Source organism: Zootoca vivipara, chromosome 6, assembly GCF_965207765.1.
Source record: "Zootoca vivipara chromosome 6, rZooViv2.hap1.1, whole genome shotgun sequence".
Taxonomy (NCBI): domain Eukaryota; kingdom Metazoa; phylum Chordata; class Lepidosauria; order Squamata; family Lacertidae; genus Zootoca; species Zootoca vivipara.
In genome coordinates this window covers 55,137,347-55,158,700 of record NC_142589.1, presented here as the reverse complement: position 1 = coordinate 55,158,700, position 21,354 = coordinate 55,137,347, and the positions used below count along the sequence as shown (strand labels likewise).

Sequence of the window (21,354 nt, the reverse complement as noted above, 5' to 3'; positions counted from 1 at the left end):
AATTATGTTCCTGAGCTGCCACTTTGGAAAATGCAATTGCTGTGTGGTATAATAAAAGATTATAATGGCTGCTGCGCATTTGTGGCCTGTTTAACCAACTCTGCATTTCCATAATTAAAATAATTAAAACAATGCAACCAGGCACCAATGATTATAGTACTATGGTCACTATATAGGCCCCTTGACGTCCTATTTGTTTTGCTCTCTCAAGTTGGAGGGTGGAGAGGCAGCCCGTAATTTGCCAAGTTTAAGAGTGGCAGCTCTTTGGGGGGAAAGGCTCAGGGCTGCACTTGTTTATTGCAGGGTAGCCATCTGATTAAGCATGTGCCTTTCAGAGTTGCCAACTAACCAGGGGAAGAATCATTCTGACCAGCTCTTGTGCCTGTAACAGCAGCTTGAGCCACACAAATCAAAACAGGAAGATTATCATCAAGACGGACAAAAACACAGCAAATAGTTAAACCATGGAATTCATTCCCACAAGACGCAGCAATAATGGCAGAATAACGCTACTCTTGTGATGGCCACCAACTTGGATAGCTTTAAAAGAGATTTAGACAAATTCATGGAAAATAAGGCTTTCATCAGCTATATGATAACTATGTTCTGCCGCCACCAACCAAGCCGCCGTACACAAATGATGATGAAATGTTTATACTTTGCTACGTTGCCTCAAAGTTCAGAAATTAATGTGTAAATTGGCCAAGGTCAGCATCTCCCTGTGGCCAAGGCCTCTGAAATATCCCCCTCTCTAAACACAATTTGAGATTGCGGGGCCTTGGAGATGAGCAGGCCTGTTCCCTCCTGGGTTGCTATGGCAACTGCGCTGAAGCAAGGAGCTCAGCTGAGAGGAAGGAAGGGCCTTTGTGTGGCCTTGGCGGGTCCCCTGGGTGTTGCCTTGAAAAATGGGGAGGGGGGAAGGTCACAACGCGGTGCAAAAACAGAGGCGCACGCCTGTCTAGGAGCTATGCAAATAGGGGCGGGGGGCCTTCAGCCAGCAGCGGTTCTTCAAACTGCAGCATTTACCTTCCAAAACAAGCCACCCTCGCCAGGCCAGGAGGAGGCAGATTAACCGGCTTTGGGAAGTTGGGTGTAGATCTGATTTCACACACGCACACCATGCCAAGCCAAGGGGGTCCTTCTAAGTCCAGGGGTTTGATGAGGAGCAGGACGAGAAGGTGTGTGCTGCGACTTGAGTTGCCAACTGACCAGGCCAAAGGAAACAGCCTGGCATGCTGTTTTAATATATTAGAGGCAACGAAAGAGCAGAAGCCAGTGAAATAGTTGGCAGCCCTAACCCACTGTGGCCTCTTGAGCTGAGCACCAGAGCTGAGCCCCAGATGCATTGGAGGAGTCATGCCTTTACTACTTTTTGAGATGCAGAGAGCAAAGAGACATAGTACAGGTCTGGCCTTTAACAGTCGCCTGGAGAAAGGAAACAGAAGGGGGAAAGCAGAGCTTGCTGTCTCAAAATAACCAAAGAAGACATTTCCCAGCAGTCACAACGCATGGCAGAAACAGACATTGACTTATTTTACAGATCTCCCTCCAGTGTACATTTCTTTCTTTCTTGAAATCATTTCTAGACCGCTTCATGTTTAAATAACGAAATAAACAAATCTCCAAATCCTTTACAACAGGGGTCAGCAACCTTTTTCAGCCATGGGCCGGTCCACCGTCCCTCAGACCATGTAGTGGGCCGGACTATATTTTTTTTGGGGGGGGGATGAACAAATTCCCATGCCCCACAAATAACCCAGAGATGCATTTTAAATAAAAGCACACATTCTACTCATGTAAAAACACGCTGATTCCCGGACCCCGGGCCGTTGGTTGCCTACTCCTGCTTTACAGTAACTCACATTGTCAAATAGAACATTACAAAATATCAAAATAAAACATTACAGGTAAAGGTCAAACACAAACTGCAATAAAGAGCCATGCTTAAAGCAGCAACATTAACAGGAAAAACAAATTACTATCTGAAACAAAAAACAAAACAAAAAAATGCATTACAAGCAAAAATTGTACAAAATAGACATTCAAAACTCCACAAATAAAGCATCATTAGTAACCATTTCCAGGGAGATTTGCAAGAGAACGAAACACAGTAACGCTAGGAGCATAAACCTAAAAGGAAGAGGGAATGAGAATTACAGCTTTCATTTTTTTTAAAGAACAAGTTTCTGGACCTCATGATCTAGTTGTGATTGTTGTTGTTGTTGTTTAGTCGTTTAGTCGTGTCCGACTCTTCGTGACCCCATGGACCATAGCACGCCAGGCACTCCTGTCTTGCACTGCCTCCCGCAGTTTGGTCAAACTCATGTTCGTAGTTTCGAGAACACTGTCCAACCATCTTGTCCTCTGTCGTCCCCTTCTCCTAGTGCCCTCAATCTTTCCCAACATCAGGGTCTTTTCCAAGGATTCTTCTCTTCTCATGAGGTGGCCAAAGTATTGGAGCCTCAGCTTCACGATCTGTCCTTCCAGGGAGCACTCAGGGCTGATTTCCTTAAGAATGGATAGGTTTGATCTTCTAGCAGTCCATGGGACTCTCAAGAGTCTCCTCCAGCACCATAATTCAAAAGCGTCAATTCTTCGACGATCAGCCTTCTTTATGGTCCAGCTCTCACTTCCATACATCGCTACTGGGAAAACCATAGCTTTAACTATACGGACCTTTGTCGGCAAAGTGATGTCTCTGCTTTTTAAGATGCTGTCTAGGTTTGTCATTGCTTTTCTCCCAAGAAGCAGGCGTCTTTTAATTTCGTGACTGCTGTCACCATCTGCAGTGATCAAGGAGCCCAAGAAAGTAAAATCTCTCACTGCCTCCATTTCTTCCCCTTCTATTTGCCAGGAGGTGATGGGACCAGTGGCCATGATCTTGGTTTTTTTGATGTTGAGCTTCAGACCATATTTTGCGCTCTCCTCTTTCACCCTCATTAAAAGGTTCTTTAATTCCTCCTCGCTTTCTGCCATCAAGGTTGTGTCATCTGCATATCTGAGGTTGTTGATATTTCTTCCGGCAATCTTAATTCCGGCTTGGGATTCATCTAGTCCAGCCTTTCGCATGATGAATTCTGCATATAAGTTAAATAAGCAGGGAGACAATATACAACCTTGTCGTACTCCTTTCCCAATTTTGAACCAATCAGTTGTTCCATATCCAGTTCTAACTGTAGCTTCTTGTCCCACATAGAGATTTCTCAGGAGACAGATGAGGTGATCAGGCACTCCCATTTCTTTAAGAACTTGCCATAGTTTGCTGTGGTCGACACAGTCAAAGGCTTTTGCATAGTCAATGAAGCAGAAGTAGACGTTTTTCTGGAACTCTCTAGCTTTCTCCATAATCCAGCGCATGTTTGCTATTTGGTCTCTGGTTCCTCTGCCCTTTCGAAATCCAGCTTGCACTTCTGGGAGTTCTCGGTCCACATACTGCCTAAGCCTGCCTTGTAGAATTTTAAGCATAACCTTGCTAGCGTGTGAAATGAGCGCAATTGTGCGGTAGTTAGAGCATTCTTTGGCACTGCCCTTCTTTGGAATTGGGATGTAGACTGATCTTTTCCAATCCTCTGGCCATTGCTGAGTTTTCCAAACTTGCTGGCATATTGGGTGTAGCACCTTAACAGCATCATCTTTTAAAATTTTAAATAGTTCAGCTGGAATATCATCACTTCCACTGGCCTTGTTATTAGCAATGCTTTCTAAGGCCCATTTGACTTCACTCTCCAAGATGTCTGGCTCAAGGTCAGCAACCACACTACCTGGGGTGTATGAGACCTCCATATCTTTCTGGTATAATTCCTCTGTGTATTCTTGCCACCTCTTCTTGATGTCTTCTGCTTCTGTTAGGTCCTTACCACTTTTGTCCTTGATTATGGTAATCTTTGTACGAAATGTTCCTTTCATATCTCCAATTTTCTTGAACAGATCTCTGGTTTTCCCCATTCTATTGTTTTCCTCTATTTCTTTGCATTGCTCATTTAAGAAGACCCTCTTGTCTCTCCTTGCTGTTTTTTGGAAATCTGCATTCAGTTTCCTGTATCTTTCCCTATCTCCCTTGCATTTTGCTTGCCTCCTCTCCTCCGCTATTTGTAAGGCCTCGTTGGACAGCCATTTTGCTTTCTTGCATTTCCTTTTCCTTGGGATGGTTTTCGTTGCTGCCTCCTGTATGATGTTACGAGCCTCCATCCATAGTTCTTCAGGCACTCTGTCCACCAAATCTAAATCCTTAAACCTGTTCCTCACTTCCACTGTGTATTCATAAGGGATTTGATTCAGATTGTATCTTACTGGCCCAGTGGTTTTTCCTACTTTCTTCAGTTTAAGCTGGAATTTTGCTATAAGAAGCTGATGATCTGAGTTACAGTCAGCTCCAGGTCTTGTTTTTGCTGACTGTATAGAGCTTCTCCATCTTTGGCTGCAGAGAATATAATCAATCTGATTTCGATGCTGCCCATTTGGTGATATCCATGTGTAGAGTCGTCTCTTGTGTTGTTGGAAGAGAGTGTTTGTGATGACCAGCTTGTTCTCTTGACAGAACTCTATTAGCCTTTGCCCTGCTTCATTTTGAACTCCAAGGCCAAACTTGCCAGTTGTTCCTTTTATCTCTTGATTCCCTACTTTAGCATTCCAATCCCCTGTAATGAGAAGAACATCCTTCTTTGGTGTCATTTCTAGAAGTTGTTGTAGGTCTTCATAGAATTGGTCAATTTCACTTTCTTCAGCACCAGTAGTTGGTGCATAAACTTGGATTACTGTGATGTTAAAAGGTCTGCCTTGGATTCGTATCGAGATCATTCTGTCATTTTTGAGATTGCATCCCATTACAGCTTTTGCCACTCTTTTGTTGACTATGAGGGCCACTCCATTTCTGCTACAGGATTCTTGCCCACAGTAGTAGATATGATAGTCACCCGAACTGAATTCGCCCATTCCCTTCCATTTTAGTTCACTGATGCCCAGGATGTCGATATTTATTCTTGTCATCTCATTTTTGACCACATCCAGCTTACCTCCACTCATGGTTCTTACATTCCAGGTTCCTATGCAATATTTTTCTTTACAGCATCGGACTTTCCTTTCGCTTCCAGGCATATCCGCAACTGAGCGTCCTTTCGGCTTTGGCCCAGCCGCTTCATCAGCTCTGAATCTACTTGTACTTGTCCTCCGCTCTTCCTCAGTAGCATGTTGGACGCCTTCCGACCTGAGGGGCTCATCTTCCAGCGTCATAACTTTTATATGCCTGTTGTCTTTGTCCATGGAGTTTTCTTGGCAGGGATACTGGAGTGGCTTGCCAGTTCCTTCTCCAGGTGGATCACGTTTAGTCAAAACTCTCCACTATGACCTGTCCATCTTGGGTGGCCCTGCATGGCATAGCTCATAGCTTCTCTGAGTTATTCAAGCCCCTTCGCCACGACAAGGCATTGATCCATGAAGGGGTGGATCATGAAGGCATTGATCCATGAAGGGGTGGATCTAGTTGTGATAGCTAGACAAATTCCTGACATTGTCCCTTAATATAATGGAAGCTGCCTGTTGTTGCTCAAGGTTTTTTTTTCCTTTTTCTTGACCTCAAATTAGGAAGGTGGGTTCAGAATGGGGAGGGGGAGGAAGATGAAGATGAGGGTAGCAAAGGAACAGGCCAGGGCTGTAAGAGGCCTGCACTCTGGGTAGGTGTCTCTGGGCTTGTTTTCTTTCTCCCCTTTGCTCCTTTCTTCATCTTCTGCTGGGGACGCAAAAGAAAGTTGCCCAACAGGTTCCAGCACCAAGTCCACTCCTCATATCCTCATATCCTTGGGAGAGAAAATAAATATGAAGTCATTTCTGTGGTGAACTCTAGTGAAGAGAGAAAAGAGTCAATGTAAGATAGTACAGTAGTGCAGAGCTTGAGCCAGACATCCCAGATTTGAATCTCACCTACCAACTACTAACTCACAAAAGCAAGCCGCTCTCTTCCACCACAGCACTCCTGCTCTTTCTGCAAGGCAGGGATCACAACACCGGTCTGCCTGGCAGGGCTGATGTAAGGAATATATATATATTTACATTTATAACCCACCTTTTCCCCAAGATGCTCAAGGTGACTTAGACGGTTCTTCTCATCTCCATTTTTTATCCTTACAAATAGTTGTAAGTTACAACAATCTGCAAGGTAGGTTTGGCTGAGAGACTGTGACTGGCCCAAGGTCACCCAGTGAGTTTTACAGCTGAGTGAGGATTTGAACTCTGGTCTCCCAGGTCTTAGTCCAGCACTCTAACCCCTACACTACACCGGCTCTCAAAAGTCACTGGATCCCCATTGGAGAATCAAGCCCAAGTCTCTCATGTGACAGACAGATACTTACCATTGTATGAATGAGGAAATTATGATAAAATGCATACAAAGCACTTTTGAGACTAAGCATTATAAGGTGCTATTAAGAACCACACTGTCCATAGAGGAGGATGTTTGCACACAGCAAGTGCAAGAATGAAGAAGTGTGCATGCACACGAAAGCTCATACCAAAATAAAAACTTAGTTGGTCTTTAAGGTGCTACTGAAGGAATTTTTTTATTTTACTTCGACCCAGACCAACACGGCTACCTACCTGTAACAAGTGCAAGAATGATAGCCTTTCTTCCTTAACCTTTCTCAATTGCCTCTGACCTGACAAGTGTGCATCTTGTTATGGCTGGTAGTCACCAACAGACATTGCCTCCATGTTTTTTTAAAATATATTTTGTACTTAATAATAATAATAATAATAATAATAATAATAATAATAGTTGTTGTTGTTGTTGCTCTTGTTTAGTCGTTTAGTCGTGTCCGACTCTTCATGACCCCATGGACCATAGCACGCCAGGCACTCCTGTCTTCCACTGCCTCCCGCAGTTTGGTCAAACTCATGTTCGTAGCTTCGAGAACACTGTCCAACCATCTCGTCCTCTGTCTTCCCCTTCTCCTAGTGCCCTCAATCTTTCCCAACATCAGGGTCTTTTCCAGGGAGTCTTCTCTTCTCATGAGGTGGCCAAAGTATTGGAGCCTCAGCTTCACGATCTGTCCTTCCAGTGAGCACTCAGGGCTGATTTCCTTCAGAATGGAGGAATAATAATAATAATTTATTTATTTATACCCTGCCCATCTGCTTGGGTTTCCCCAGCCCCTCTGGGCGGCTTCCAACAGAAAAAGGAAACAAAATAATCTATTAAACAGAAAAATGAAATAAAATAATCTATTAAACAGAAAAATGAAATAAAATAATCTGTTGTTGTTTAGTCGTTTAGTCGTGTCTGACTCTTCGTGACCCCATGGACCATAGCACACTATTAAACATTAAAAGCCTCCCTAAACAGCACTGCTTTCAGATGTCTTCTAAAAAAGTGGCCTTTTCAGCATCTTGTGGCAATGAGTTCTACCGCTTTGTGATGCAAGGAGAAAATAAAAATACATGCCTTCTTTTACTTATCGTCAACCGGCAACTTATCAACTTTGCTTCTCGAGTGTCAGAGGCTTCAATCTCTGCATGGGCAACCCGGATTTGCGGGCAGCCCTTAAGAACTCTGTTGTCTCATCCACACTTTTACTGGAGCCTTATTTTAATTGTACTGCATACTGATTAATTCCCCAGGGTCCAAGAATTTTTCTTGTGATTCTGCAACTGTTCCTTGCAAAAATCAGATCTTACCCACCAAATCAGATCTTACCAGATGTGCAGAAAATCCAAAGAGAGCTTTTGCTTAACCAAAGCTTCTGATTCAGCATGTAAGATCAGATTTTCCCAAGGCACAGCCATGGAACAACAAGATTAATTGGTGCACAATACAATCAAAATACGGGTCAAGCAAAAGTGTGAATGAGCCCTCTCTGTCTCTCAGCCGCGTTACCTTTTTGCTTGGCCAATTTGTGTTCACACATGAGGGTGGAGACTGCCTGGCACTGCCCTGAGGCGTCTGTTCCGCAAAGCCAAGTCTGTCACAAGGAATGCCAATTAGTGCCAATTAGGGTGGTAGATTCTGTCAGGTGGACATTTGCCCACTAGGAGCTGGATGGCAACCAACTGCTCAGACTTCCCTGCCGGCCAACCAACTGCCATTCAAACAGATGGCTACAACTCATGGGCACTGCGAGGCCAGGCTGGAGAAAAATGGAGGTGAAAGGCTGGGCCCTCTTCCCTCCAGCCCCCCAGAGCCCCCCCCCCAACTGTCATAATTTATAAAGATCGCTCAGTTTAGGGGAGCCCTGTCTACAAAATACCGGTAATTGGTCTTTGGCTATGGGAGTCCAGCAAATTGTAAACAATGTTCCTTCAGTGGGCCACAGTGTTTGTTTAAATGGTGGTTATTGGCTGGTGGCTACTAGATACAAGCATCTGAAGAAAGCGCCCTGGCAGAGATAGAAGCCTCTGTTGTTTTTTCAGCTGGCTGGGAAGAAGGAGCTCTGAGGGGCTTCAAGGGCACACAATTTGCTTTTGGGGGAATTGATGCAGTTATAGAGACTAGCCCTCTGTGTGTGCCTGCCTGCCTGCCTGCCCACACCCTACAAACATTGCTCAACATTTATGTGTGTGTTTTTTTTCAGTTAAGTTTTGTTATGACTCAATTACTCACACTTACAAGGAAACTTTGTAAGAAGTGCCCCCTGGTAGCATTAAGATAAATCCAACAGTAAAAATAAGTTTTGATGGATGTAACAATGGATTACTGAATGGTTACGTTCATGTAAAATATGCAGGGAAGAAATGGTATTTGAGTGGATAAGGGTATGTTTTAAACGAATGACAGGTGTCATGCACTGGCGTTATGAAGCTGAATACTGAGATCAGACCATTGGTCCATTTAGCGCTGTCCCATTGACACACGGGCAGTGACTCTCCAGGATCTTAGCCTTCCACAGCCCTACTCAGAGATGCCAGCAGGGATTGAACCTGAGGAACAAAGGCATACGGTAGATCCACGGCACTTCCCTGTCTTTTGACATATTGCCTTAAATGATGCCTGTTTCTGCGTAGACCACACTACTGAGTCACCAACCTTAACTCACTTCAATTCATTATTGTTCCCTGTGATGCAGGAAAATCCAATACAAATTTGCACAAGAGGTGGGCAAAGGAGTATTTTCTAGGGAGAAGAGAAACCCCACAAAATGCGGTGAAATTTTGAATCTGTTTTTCTCAGAACTACTTGCCAAAGATCAAATGCATGATGACCTATATGTTTACTTCAATTATCATCATGGGAAAAACTATGGAATGAGAATCGGAGATTTACGGCTTGCGACGCCATAAAGGAAAATTTTCTAAAGATGTTTTCTAGATGGTGCATAACACTTAGCAAAATATTTGAAATGTATAAAACAAAATCCAAAATGTGTTGGAGGTGTAATCAAGCAGAGGGGGTGCTGCTACACATGTGGTGGACCTGTAATAAAATTAAGAGCTGAAGAAAATATTTAAACAAACCTTTATTTAAAAAAAACCAGAAGCTTTTCTGCTGGGCATATTAGACTCCGACATTGCAAGTGAAAATAAGAGAATATTCCTGTATGCAACATGGCCAAAATGACTGATACAATTAGGGAACAATCTAAACAAAAATTCCAAAAAGATTGGGGAAAATATGGAGATTATCTTAAAAAGCAGTGTCCTGAAATCAGTACCTGGACTTGCTTTGAGTAATTTTTGCAAAACAAAATATGGTGTAAAAGTATAAAATATAGAGAAAAGCAGGAAAAGGGAAATGAGAAAGAAACAGTTTACCAAATATGAAATTAGACCCGCGTTGAGGACGAAGGAAGTCAGTTAGAAAAGAATAAGAATTGAAATAGGGATATACGTTTATTATTTGTTTTGTAACTGTATTTGTATTTTTTTTTAAAAAATATGTTCATTGTGTGTGTTTGTGTGGTAATAAGAAGCTGATAAAAAGCATATATATATAAAAACAAAAACAAATGCATGAGGACCAGGGAAAGGGCCAATAGTGAGTGATGGCATCATATTTGCAGCATGTCCCCCACAGGCTGTTAGCCTGCCTCTCTGTTTGATGAGACTAAGATTCCTGACCACCCCTGCAGCCCAGATTTAATGAATTTTAGAGCTGAGGTTTATGGTGTTTTAGGGTGCCAGTGCGGCTATTTTATTTGTGTGGACGCATACGTAGAGCCTGTGTACACACTAGACCTTTAAAGCACATCCTTTTCCTCACAGAATTCTGGGCAGACTCTGGAAATGTTTCAGATGGTAGAATTGCCACTTGTCTTGCCATTAATTTTCAGCGCCATTTTAATTTGTTCTTGTGTCCCTATTCGATTGTATTTTTGCCCTTTCCTTTTATCCTGTGTAGCGTTCATTGTATGATGCCCAGATAATCTGAGTTTATTGGGCATCTAACAGCACACAGAAAGTAAATAAATAAAGAAGTGGGCAACAAGCATCATGGACGGAACCAACCTCACCACAGCCCAGGGGGTGGCTGCTTCCATTAGGCGCAGAGCATGTGCTAAAGGGAGGCCCCATCTGGTATCGTCTATTCCAGCAGGGAGAGCCAGTGCTATAAATACAGAGGCTGCATTGCATGCTGTGACCCTGGGAGTGAGATTGCAGGGAGAGGAGGCGGAAGGAGAAGAGGCCTGGTCACATGAGAATGGAGCTAGTGGGCCATCCAAGGCCTGGTGAAGAACAGGGTGGTAATAACCTTACACTAGCGAAGGATTCCCTGTATTTTAAAACATGAGCTTTAGCAATGGAAAATTACAGCCATACAGAATAACAGGAATTGGGTGGCTACTTAACAGAATCTAATTCATATGTATAGGTAAAAAGGTAAATGTAAAGGGACCCCTGACCATTCGGTCCAGTCGTGACCAACTCTGGGGTTGCAGCGCTCATCTCGCATTATTGGCCGAGGGAGCCGGCGTATAGCTTCCAGGTCATGTGGCCAGCATGACAAAGCCACTTCTGGCGAACCAGAGCAGCACACGGAAACACCGTTTACCTTCCCGCTGTAGCGGTGCCTATTTATCTACTTGCACTTTGACGTGCTTTCGAACTGCTAGGTTGGCAGGAGCTGGGACTGAGCAACGGGAGCTCACCCCGTCGCAGGGAATCGAACCGCCAACCTTCTGATCAGCAAGCCCTAGGCTCTGTGGTTTAACCAATATGTATAGGCAGAAATGCAGAAATTACTATAATTTCAGTCAGGGGTGAGAAACATCCATCCCAGGGAGCCAAACACTGTTCTCTGAATCTCAGTCTCTCTCTCTCTCTGGCCCTCAGGACTCTCCCCATAACATGCCTCTCACTGACCCTGCCCTTGCCTGGCTGGAATGTATCCTTGAAGTGTGATAAGGGCTTCTTGCAAGCGTGGATGCAGAATGGAGAGGGAGTGGGGGTGAGTGTATAAACTTTTGACTTTTCTGTGGCAGGGATGTAGCCTACTCAGGACCAGCCCACCCATGAGGCAAAGTGAGGTGACCACCTCAGGCAGCAAGATCCACAGGGACAGCAGATCCAGCCTCCAAGGAATACATTGCCTGTTGCTGCCACCCCCATCGCAATTACAACTGTGGCACACTCCTGGGAGGCTAGGTTTGTTGTCTCCTCAACAGCAGCACCCCCCACCCCAGCCTCTTGGCAAATAGGAGGTGCTGCTGGTCTCCTCCCAGATGCAGATCTTCACTCACCCCTTCTTTCCGGGTCAGGTGCCAAAATGTACTGAACCTACTGTTCAAAGGTCACCATCCTATCCATTGCTCCACCCATGTTTGTCCCTGGCCCCTCCCACCACTGGCATGCACCCCCAGGAGCCTGCACTCACGAGGAGAGATGGCCCACAGTTCCCCACATTAATTCAACTACTGTATATCTCACCTTAGCGGTGTCCTCGTAAGATATGTGTGGCTGCTCAGTCTGCTGTCCAGGTACAAATTGTAGGTGGGTGACTTCAACTGCTGTCCCTTCTTAGGGCTCTTTACACTTAATTTGGACAGACTGGCCTTCAAACTGAGGATTCTCCTCCTCAATAAGACACACAGGCATCCTAAGCAGGCATGGGCAAGACGCAGCATCAGTGGAGAGAGCCTTCTTGAGGTTCTGCTTTTGGGCTTTCCATCAGCATCTGGCTGGCTACTGTGAGAAGAGGATGCTTGACAAGGTGGGCCTCTGGTCTGATCCAATAGCCAGGCTCTTCTGATGTCCTTATCCTCTGGGAACATCCCCTTTGCACATCATGAAGGCAGGAAGAAGGCTAGTTGTCTGCTCAAAGTGGACTGGGGGATATGCAGAAAACATTCCTGCTGGGTCCACATGGGGCAACTGTCCCTATTTATCAGGGGCAATCCCTCTTTTCTGGCCTCTGTCTCTGATAAATCCTATTTCTATTTTGGGGGTTAAGCCAAAAGGCAGGTGAAGGTTGTTGTCACCTAAAGGCACTAACAGCCATTCCATAAGGCTGCAGAGAAGAGGGAGAGGAAAGAAGCAGGGCAATTCCTGAGAGAACAGCTGCCTTTGCTTCCCCCCCTCAACTGTCAGTTAGTGGCAGATTCCATCTGGCTATCGGAACTGTTCCATCCCAATCAGCAGTTGCCAGAAGACTAACTTTAAAAACTGGTGCCCGAGCTTGCTTTTTTCCTCCTCCCACCCCATCCCTCTTTCTTTGTGTGTCATGTGCTTTTGCTGGTGAACATGAAGGCAGACACTGTCCCACTACTGATCTTGTCAGCTGCCCTGAGAGCCTTTTGGGCTATAAGCAAACAAACACATTATTAAAATGTTGTTGGTGTGAGTTGTTTCCACACTTGCCATTCTTCAGCCCTACCCCCAGAAATTAAATACCTGAGTTGCTGAGGGTGATGGAGGAGGATATATTTTTATCTCTAGAACGCATGAACATAAATGCTCATGCACGGACAATGAATGTATGGACATTAGATGCTGCCATTTTACAAGCTTGTGAATCTCTTCAATAGCAGATTGTAAGACAATGATTGCATATTAATAACCGAATGGATGAAAAAACTTCCTGTTTTTTTTTTAAATCAGTGTGAGATGAGGCTGTTGCAGAGGCAATGAACAATGCCTGCAGCAGACAACAGGGCCTTCAGCAATGCGTAATGAAAGGGATCAGGGAAGCAATGGGGCCAGAAATGTGTCCCTATTTTCATTTATGAAATGCCAAAGAGTATGAGCATGCAGGAGAGCATCAGTTACACGCAGAGGGAAGACTGGAGAAGAGAGCTCAGATTTATTCAGTTATCAAAATTTCAGTTTTTTGAGATTTATGGAAGGGTGGACTTGAGCTGCTTCCGCATTTGGGGTTAGCAAATTGCAATCACCAAATAGATGGACGCCGCTGTCCAAAACATCTGGGGGGTGAACCAAGTTGGGGGAGGCTGTTTTTTGACAGGTTCCTGCCCCAAGGAGATTACAATCTAACTGCCCACCTTTGGGGGAGCAACAACAGGAAAATGATGGGGTAGGGGTAACATAACAGCAGAGAGGTGGGAGGGAAGGGAGAGGTAGAATGAGCACAGTGAAGTATGTGGAAACATACCCAAGCAGAAAGCTTCCTTTTTTGCCAATGAAACCTATGCGGGAGAGGTGATTTTTGAGCAAAGCTACGTGTGACTGGAGACTACTATTAATGTATTAATGCAAATCATATGCAAAACCCAGCCCTGGGGAAGAGCTGCCTGTTTTGTCAGTGCGCAAGGAGCATGTTTTCATCCAGGTTTTAACATTCAACTACATTGGTACGTGCTGCAGGTGCACCGTTCGCATACATACTGAACACATGCAAGGGCGGCGGCCAGGGTGGCTGCTGTGCACAGTTACAGGATGTGCGGCCACCGAGGCACAGAACATGAATGTCACATGGTCACTCCCTCCGTTGTATGTTGCTGGTGTCTTGTGCAGTAGCAGGAACAGGGTGGCCCTCCAGACCTTCCTACCTGGCCCTTGGGACTCGTCCCTGCTCTTCACCTGGTAGGAATGTGTCCTGAGAGTCCCAACTCACACCCCATTGGCACAGCTGTGGTGGCTGAGACTGATGGAAGTTGTAGTCCAACACATCTGGAGGGCGCCAGGTTGGTGAACGCTGCTCTAGTGGAAGTCCTTTCCTCTTACAAATGCCTCCAAGGCTTTTTCTCATCTCCAGACCCAGCAGCTCAACTTGTGGCAGTGAATTCCATAAGCTCATTATTCTGCCTGGAGTGAAGCCTTCTTTGGCAAACAAGGAAATAAAAGATTGGAGCTGTTCCTCTCTCCTCTCTCTTCTGTAATGTTTAACCAACAGGACAATTTGCTAGCTCAAAAGAAAATACAGATAACATTGTTGTATCCAGAGGAACAACAGCAAAATGACCCTGCAGGGTGTAGGATGGAGAGGAACAACTCCAAGCATTGTGACTTTAACCCTTAGAGAGCCAGCTCGGAGTGGGGCAGGAGACTCCAAGCAACCTTGTCCTGCCAAATCCAGATACTTCGGAGGTGGCAGCCTGGGCAGCATGTTGGACTTGGACAAAATCCCCACACAGCCATCAAGAGAGTCGATGTGGAGTACTGTATTGGTTAGAGTTGAATTAAGACTTGGCAAAGAACAGGGTTCAAATCCCCACTCTGTCAAGAACCTCACTTGGTGACCTCGGGTCACTCTCTCTCTCCCAGCCTAGCCTACCTGCCAGGATTGTCATGAGAATAAAAATGGAGAGGAAGAGAAAACCTGTATGCTACTGTGAGCTCCTTGGAGGAGGGGTGGGATAGAAATGCAATCAGTCAATCAAGCTTGTTGGGCAACCTCAAGCCAGCCTTTCTCTTCCAGCCTGACCTACCTTGCACTGAGGTGTAGGGAAGGAAGGCACGCCAAGACATTTTGCTGCCTGAGGCAAAGACAGGATGTGGCCCCTCCATTCCACACACGGAAGCTGGCTTGCCTGGCCACTGAATCTCACCACAGCACTGCCAATGGGGCAGCACCCTAACTAAGGAGGTATGCCATCCTCTTTGCCACTTCCTGCCTCCTGAGGCAGCTGCCTCACTCTGCCTAATGCCAGGGCTGGCCCTGATATTACCCAGAGCTCCAGGGAGGAAGGGTGAGATTCTGGCTGAGGTGGTGGCAGCGGCCTCGTTTAAGTCCACTTATTATGTGCCTCAGAAGGGGGGTGATTACAGCCGCTTCCTTAAAGGGCTTTTGGAAAAGATGAGGGATATTCCTGGAGGCAGAGGGAGAGAGGAGGAGCAAATCCCCTATGAGGAAAGACAACAACATATTGGATTTTTTTTAGTTCAGATAAAAGGTAGTGAGAGGTGACATGGTAGAAGCTTGTGAAATGATGCACGGTGCAGAGAAAGTGGCTAGAGGAAAACTTTCCTCCCTCTCTCAGAACACTAGAACTTGAGGACTTTCAGTGAAGCTGAACGTTGGAAGATTCAGGATCACAGAAAAAAGTCCTTCATGCAGCACATAGTTAAACTATGGAACTCACTGCCACAGGACGCAGTGACGGCCACCAACTTGGAGGCCTTCAAAAGAGGACTTGACAATGGAGAGGAAAGCTATCAACGGCTTCTAACCATGATGCTCATTCTCTGCCTCCATGGTCAGGAGCAATAATCTTTCTGAAGATCAGTTGCTGGAAACCACAGGAGAGACAGCATTCCTACAGGCTTCCTATAGGCATCAGATTGGGCACTACCAGATCCTGGGGGTGGCAGCCCCCCCCAAAGAGAGGGTGGCCCATTAGAGGAAATGGGGTGCTGCCGCACCAACCCCAGTTTGCCCTCAACCTGCCCCACTTGCCTCGCTTCTTTCTTAGAACCAGTCATGGGGTGGCTCTTCCTGTCATGGACCCTGGGGCTCCATCTACTACCACTGAGCTCCCCCCATCTGTCCTACCCAATGGGCACCAGTCACCACTACTCCCTGAGTCCCCTAAGCTAGACTGCTCTGCACTCCCAGTCCTAGCCTGCTGTGTTTGGGCAGGATGAAGGATGCTGACCCTTCACCAGTGTTGAAGTAAGATTTGATTACCCGTCTTGTCAGAAACTGGGGGCACCGTCTTGTCCTTTTCCTCAGGCAGCAAAACAGCTTGGGCTGGCCCTGTTGGGCACTTTTGACAGTGGACTCCCTCAGAAGCTGGTGGACTCACTGGAGTTTTTAAACTGGTGTTGGATGGCCATCCGTTGGAGGTCCTTTAGTTGTGATTCTTACATTTGTGGAGGGGTTGGACTAGATGACCCTTCGGGCCCCTTTCCAGCTCTGTGATCCTGTGATGCTGGACTAGATGGGCCATTGGCCTGATCTAGAATGTTGTTCTTATGCTCTCCAGGGTGGAGAGCGGACATGGGGCAATCTCCCACGACTGTCACAGAAGGCCACTCTCTCTGGCCTTTGGGACTCTTCCTGAAGCACACACCCTCTCAGCAGCCCTGCTCCACACCACCCTCCTCCAGCACTGGAATGTGCCCTTGAACTTGGATAATCGTGCCTCTCGCTTGCCAGGAGGGAGGACGGAGAGATGGGATGGGTGGGCTGCATAGTGATCTCTGCCTTTTGGGTGAGATCCACATCCACTCTGCCCACCACTAGCCCACAGCCACTGGAGGGAGTGCAGCCCTCGAGATTCCCTTGCAGCCCTGTTACATGCAGAGCCGTTCCAAGTGACTGGCTGTCCAGTTCATGAAGACACACTGGAGAGAATCGAGGTCACTTTGCAAGCTTGGCTGGAGCAGGCTTGCTGTCTGTGAGGGTTGCCACGCCAGGCCACTCCATGCCTCGACTTACACAGGGGCAGAACAATCCTAGCTGGAACAGCAGCCACCACAGCAATAGCCAAGGCAGGCCATGCAACTGGTGTTCGGCCACTGCTAGCACAGAGATGCTCCCAGACCCCCCTCGGCCTATGGCTTATCTCCTCTAAAAGGCAAGGGGGTGCCATGCAGGCTAGGTCTATGGGCAACCCTCCCCCCCCCCAGGAGAGAGGGAGGGAGGAAGAAATACCAGACAAGTCAGAAGGAGGAGGTTGTGCATGCAAGCAGGGATGCGCGTATGTGACAGAATGGGGGCAGAAGGAGACTGCAAAGATAGTTTTGTGCCAGGATATGTGAGCAAGTGCCTGCGAAGGAGGAAGGAGAGAGAGGTAGACCGAATACATTTATTTAACGCATTTCAGTCCCGCCAGGATGCTCAGGGTAGGTTATCCTCTTGTACGGCCTCCTCCAGTGGAGGCTGCTCTGTTAGGATGATTGGAGTCCTGCCTCATCAACCTCAGTCTGCTCTCATCCAGCTGCAACCTGCCTGCCGTCTTACCTACAGCCTGTCCATCGGGGTGGCCCTGCCTGTCAGCTTCCCCCTCCTTAGCCTCAGTGATGCCCTTGGAGAACTCAGCAAGGAGGAGGACAGGGAGGCTCCGCCTCTTCTTGGGCTCTGGATCCACCTCCCAGTGGGGACCAAAAGCCCTTTGAGGTCGGGTGAAGCAGAGAGAGAGAGAGAGAGAGAGAGAGAGAGAGAGAACGTGATTTGCCAACTGAAGCACAGTGGTACCTCGGGTTACACTCTTCAGGTTACAGACGCTTCAGGTTACAGACTCTGCTAACCCATAAATAATACCTCAGGTTAAGAACTTTGCTTCAGGATGAGAACAGAAATCGCTTGGCGGCGGCAGGAGGCCCCATTAGCTAAAGTGGTACCTCAGGTTAAGAACAGTTTCAGGTTAAGAACAGACCTCCAGAACGAATTTAATTGCACCTTAATGTCTAACCAAGTTATTATGGCATCATCGGGCTGATACAGCCCAGTTTGCCAGAGACATGAGAGGGGGTCCCTATAGACAATGTGAAGGGATTAAGGAACAAACAGTTGATTTTGTGTTTTTATTTTTCCTTTTTTTGTAATGTTATTATTGTGGTGTTTTTTCTGTTTTTCTGTTTTTGTGCTCTTTTTTCTTGTTGTATCTTGAAAAACTTTATTAAAAAATATTATATAAAAAAAGAGATTTTCTTGTATACTACAGATTTGAGATCAGGCCTGCCAGTGTTCTCTCCAGTGTCCGTTCTGTCTGTAAGTACTGGCCATATGTCCATGTGTCTTATCCAATAGTCCATACATCTGATCTTCTGGTAGGTAACAAGTTCTGCTTAAAACCAGTAAACCTGAAGGTCAAACTACGCCCCACCCTGCCTTTTTTTCTTTCTTTCTTTTTTAAAATGCAATCGAACAAATCAACAAACCATAGTCCATTACACACAATACAAATCAGACATCAAGAAAGGAAGGGAAAGGGAAATCGAGAAACATGTCACCACTCAGTGCAATAACATGCAAAACTATAGAACGTTGCCTGTATGCTCTGCAATGGCCTAGGATATATACAATTCGCATTCAAAGATCTGTTATATTAAGGAAAGCACACTGGAGGCAATCTGCCTAGAAATAAGACACCAGACCCCTCGAAAAAGAGAATTTGTTGGGGTTCCTCTGTGGTGTTGCTTCTATCTGTCTTTAAGTAAACCAGCTTTTCTTAACTTGGCGCTCTCAAGATGTATTGGACTACCAATCCCATCAACCCCCGTCCAAAACATCTGGGCACCAGATTGAGAAAAGCTGGTTTGTCAAAAGAGAGAGAAAGAGAATACAGCAGGGAGGGGTTATAGAGAATAGAGGAAGAGTTTGGCTCACATGTCCACACAGGAGGGAAGGAATTTGCAACTGGACACATGTGTGACTGTGTGCGAGCCCAGGCAAGCAGAGGGGGCTGTGCCCCAGTGTGTGAGTGGGTGTGCAAGAGAGGCTGCGTGGGAGAGTGACCCTCCTAGGCTGAAGCCTGCATTTCATGCATTTTTCAGAAGAACAAGGTCAGTGGGTCACTCAAGCGCTGGAGGGTTTTCTCCAGCTCAGCTGCTGCGCTGCCAAAGCTGCCGGGAGCCGCAGGCTCCTTTGCCACCAGTGGATGGACGGAGGCAGGGATGGGGGAAGAAGAGAGGGGTGAGGGGAGCTGGCATCACCCACACAGCCAGGGTGATAGGAACGCCAGCTGGCATTGCCCTCACACAGACACAGTCCGGTTAGCTGCAGAAAACCTCCTGCATCTCTCTCCTCACCCAGCTGACCAGGCCTTGGTGTCAGCTGGGGCTTGGAGCCTCTTTTCAATTACAGGCCTTCACCATGGGAAGGAGTGTAAATTATCTAGAAGGGTGCCTCTGGGCATATGCAGAGTGTCCTCTCCTTGCAGCTGCCAGCCCTCACACATCCGGGATTAGGGGGAACAGCTTCCTGCCCAAGCCTTTCCCTCTACCCTCACATTTGTAAAATTAATGGCTGGCTGATCATAGGTCTTGAAGGTTACAACCGAAGCAGTAAATATGGGTGGTCAGGAGCCAGCTCGTGCATTTAGCCTTTCAGTAAGGTCACAGAACAGATGCAGACCCAGATCTTGGGGCTGTGAGTGCCCTCCAATCCCAGCGAATGAAGTGATGTGTGAGTTGAGTCGAGTGTCCCACATGCATAAAAGTGCATGACCATTTCACATGTTTTCCTGAGGGCAGAAAAGGTAGACAGGGACATATGTGGACAGAAATGTTGGGCTTGCATATTCATTACGTTAATTAGTGTGCAGGACTCCGGGGAGAGGGTGCTGCTTAGGTTTTACACCTGAGGCGCGCAGGTGCAGAGCAGTCACAATGAAAAATGGACTGGATGCACAACCTGGGAAAGGTGTCATATTTTCCATCATGCTTTCGGTCAAGGGATACAGTGTGTAGACCACATGCGACAGATTCAAAACATTTGCTAAACAGGAAAGCGTCTTGCAACAGCTTAAAGACCCAACAGAGTTCTTATAGCATAATGCTCTACATCGCATGACATGAGTTACAGGTAGATCTGTATGAACATATTAAAATACACACACAAGGGCAGACAGGCGTTGTAAACAGTGAGGGCAGAAGGAAATGAACTGCAGAAAGTTCTACAGGCAGTGAAAATTTGGTAAATTGAGTCTCTGTGTTCAGAGGAAGACTTCCTCTGAGTGACTGATGCTAGACAAGAAGAGAAGGCTGTTTCCTTTTTAGATGGGTCACTGGTCTGATCCAACAGACTCTTCTTATGTTATTACATTCCTGTTCAGCTTTTGGGTTTCTCAGTAACATCTGATTGGCTACTGATGAAAACATACTCCTGGACAAGATGGGTGCTTGGTCCCATCCCACAAGGATTTTATTTTTTCTGATCTTTAAACTAGTGCAGCCTTTCCCCAACCTGGTGCCCTCCAGATGTTTTGAACCACACCACAGCACAGCTGATGGTGGTCTCAGTCCAAAGCATCTGGGGCGGAGCAGGGGGGACAGGCTGGGGAAGGATTGCAGCTAATGTGTAGCTGTGGTGCAAAAATTCAGACTCGTCCAAAGTGGGAAGATTAATTTTCCCACCAAGCTTTAACAAAAGAGCTTCAGCCAACTGAGATGAGCTTTAGCATAATTTTCAACCAACTGAAACACAACTTTTCGCTTTTTAACTAGAAATGGAAACAATCATGCAGAGAAGCGTTACCATTTTAAACTGCTAGCCTGAAGTAGGAACCCCCTCAAAGGAAAAGAAAGAAGTCTCCGGCCTCTACTTGATTCTTTTCCTCATTCTCTGACTTCCTCTGTGTAAGTCTATCACAAACAATAGTAGAACCTGAAAGCTTTGTTATCACCTCAGTCACTTCTCAGACCAATGAGGGCCTGTCCATTGCCATGGTACTCTAGCAGATTACATCATTGCTCCTGCTCAGAAAAAGTCCCCACTCTGCTACACTCCTGGGCACCCTAAATCAGTGCAACACCCCCCCAAAAGGAGCCAACTGGAAACAGCTTTATCTTAGATACAGATGATAGTTTTTCAGAGACTCAAAGGCAACAAGATAGATATGAATTTCAAACTGATTTCCAGAAAACCCCTGAGCATCTCTGAAGCTGAGAATCTATTGTTCAGTAGGGTGATCCTTGATGAAAAACAAACCTTCCTGGAAGACAACTGGCCCATCACTACCAATCTCTCTCAGTTCAAATAGAGGGTCCACTCCATCTCCAGAGGCTTAGCCAGCGCCTGTGGGAACTGGCTGTGCACCCCAGAACCCACCTCCAAGTCCTTGGCAATGGGCTCAGCAACTCAATGGGAGTGCCATGGAATTAGGAAGTATTAAAACCCTGTGGACGCTTTCCCCCAAACTATCACAACTTGGAAGTGGGAGCCAATCACACGCTGCAAAATTCAAGTTGCACAATTGTAATTGATTGGGAGATGATGCAACACAAATGCCCTTTAAATGGCCACTGTAGTTGACCAATCACGATGTAGCTAAAACTGTCTCTCACCTGGAAGTGCCCTGGGATGTCACCTCT

General features: G+C 46.3%; 1 long non-coding RNA gene across 1 annotated transcript; it reads right to left on the bottom strand.

Annotated features, from left to right (window-relative positions):
- Window positions 1–5,478: 5,478 nt before the first annotated feature.
- LOC148685345 (uncharacterized) lies at window positions 5,479–14,293 on the bottom strand. The gene is made up of 3 exons (XR_015950575.1): window positions 11,848–14,293; window positions 6,589–7,070; window positions 5,479–5,792 (listed from the first exon to the last, which is right to left on the bottom strand). It is a non-coding gene; the product is annotated as an uncharacterized LOC148685345 (long non-coding RNA).
- Window positions 14,294–21,354: the final 7,061 nt, after the last annotated feature.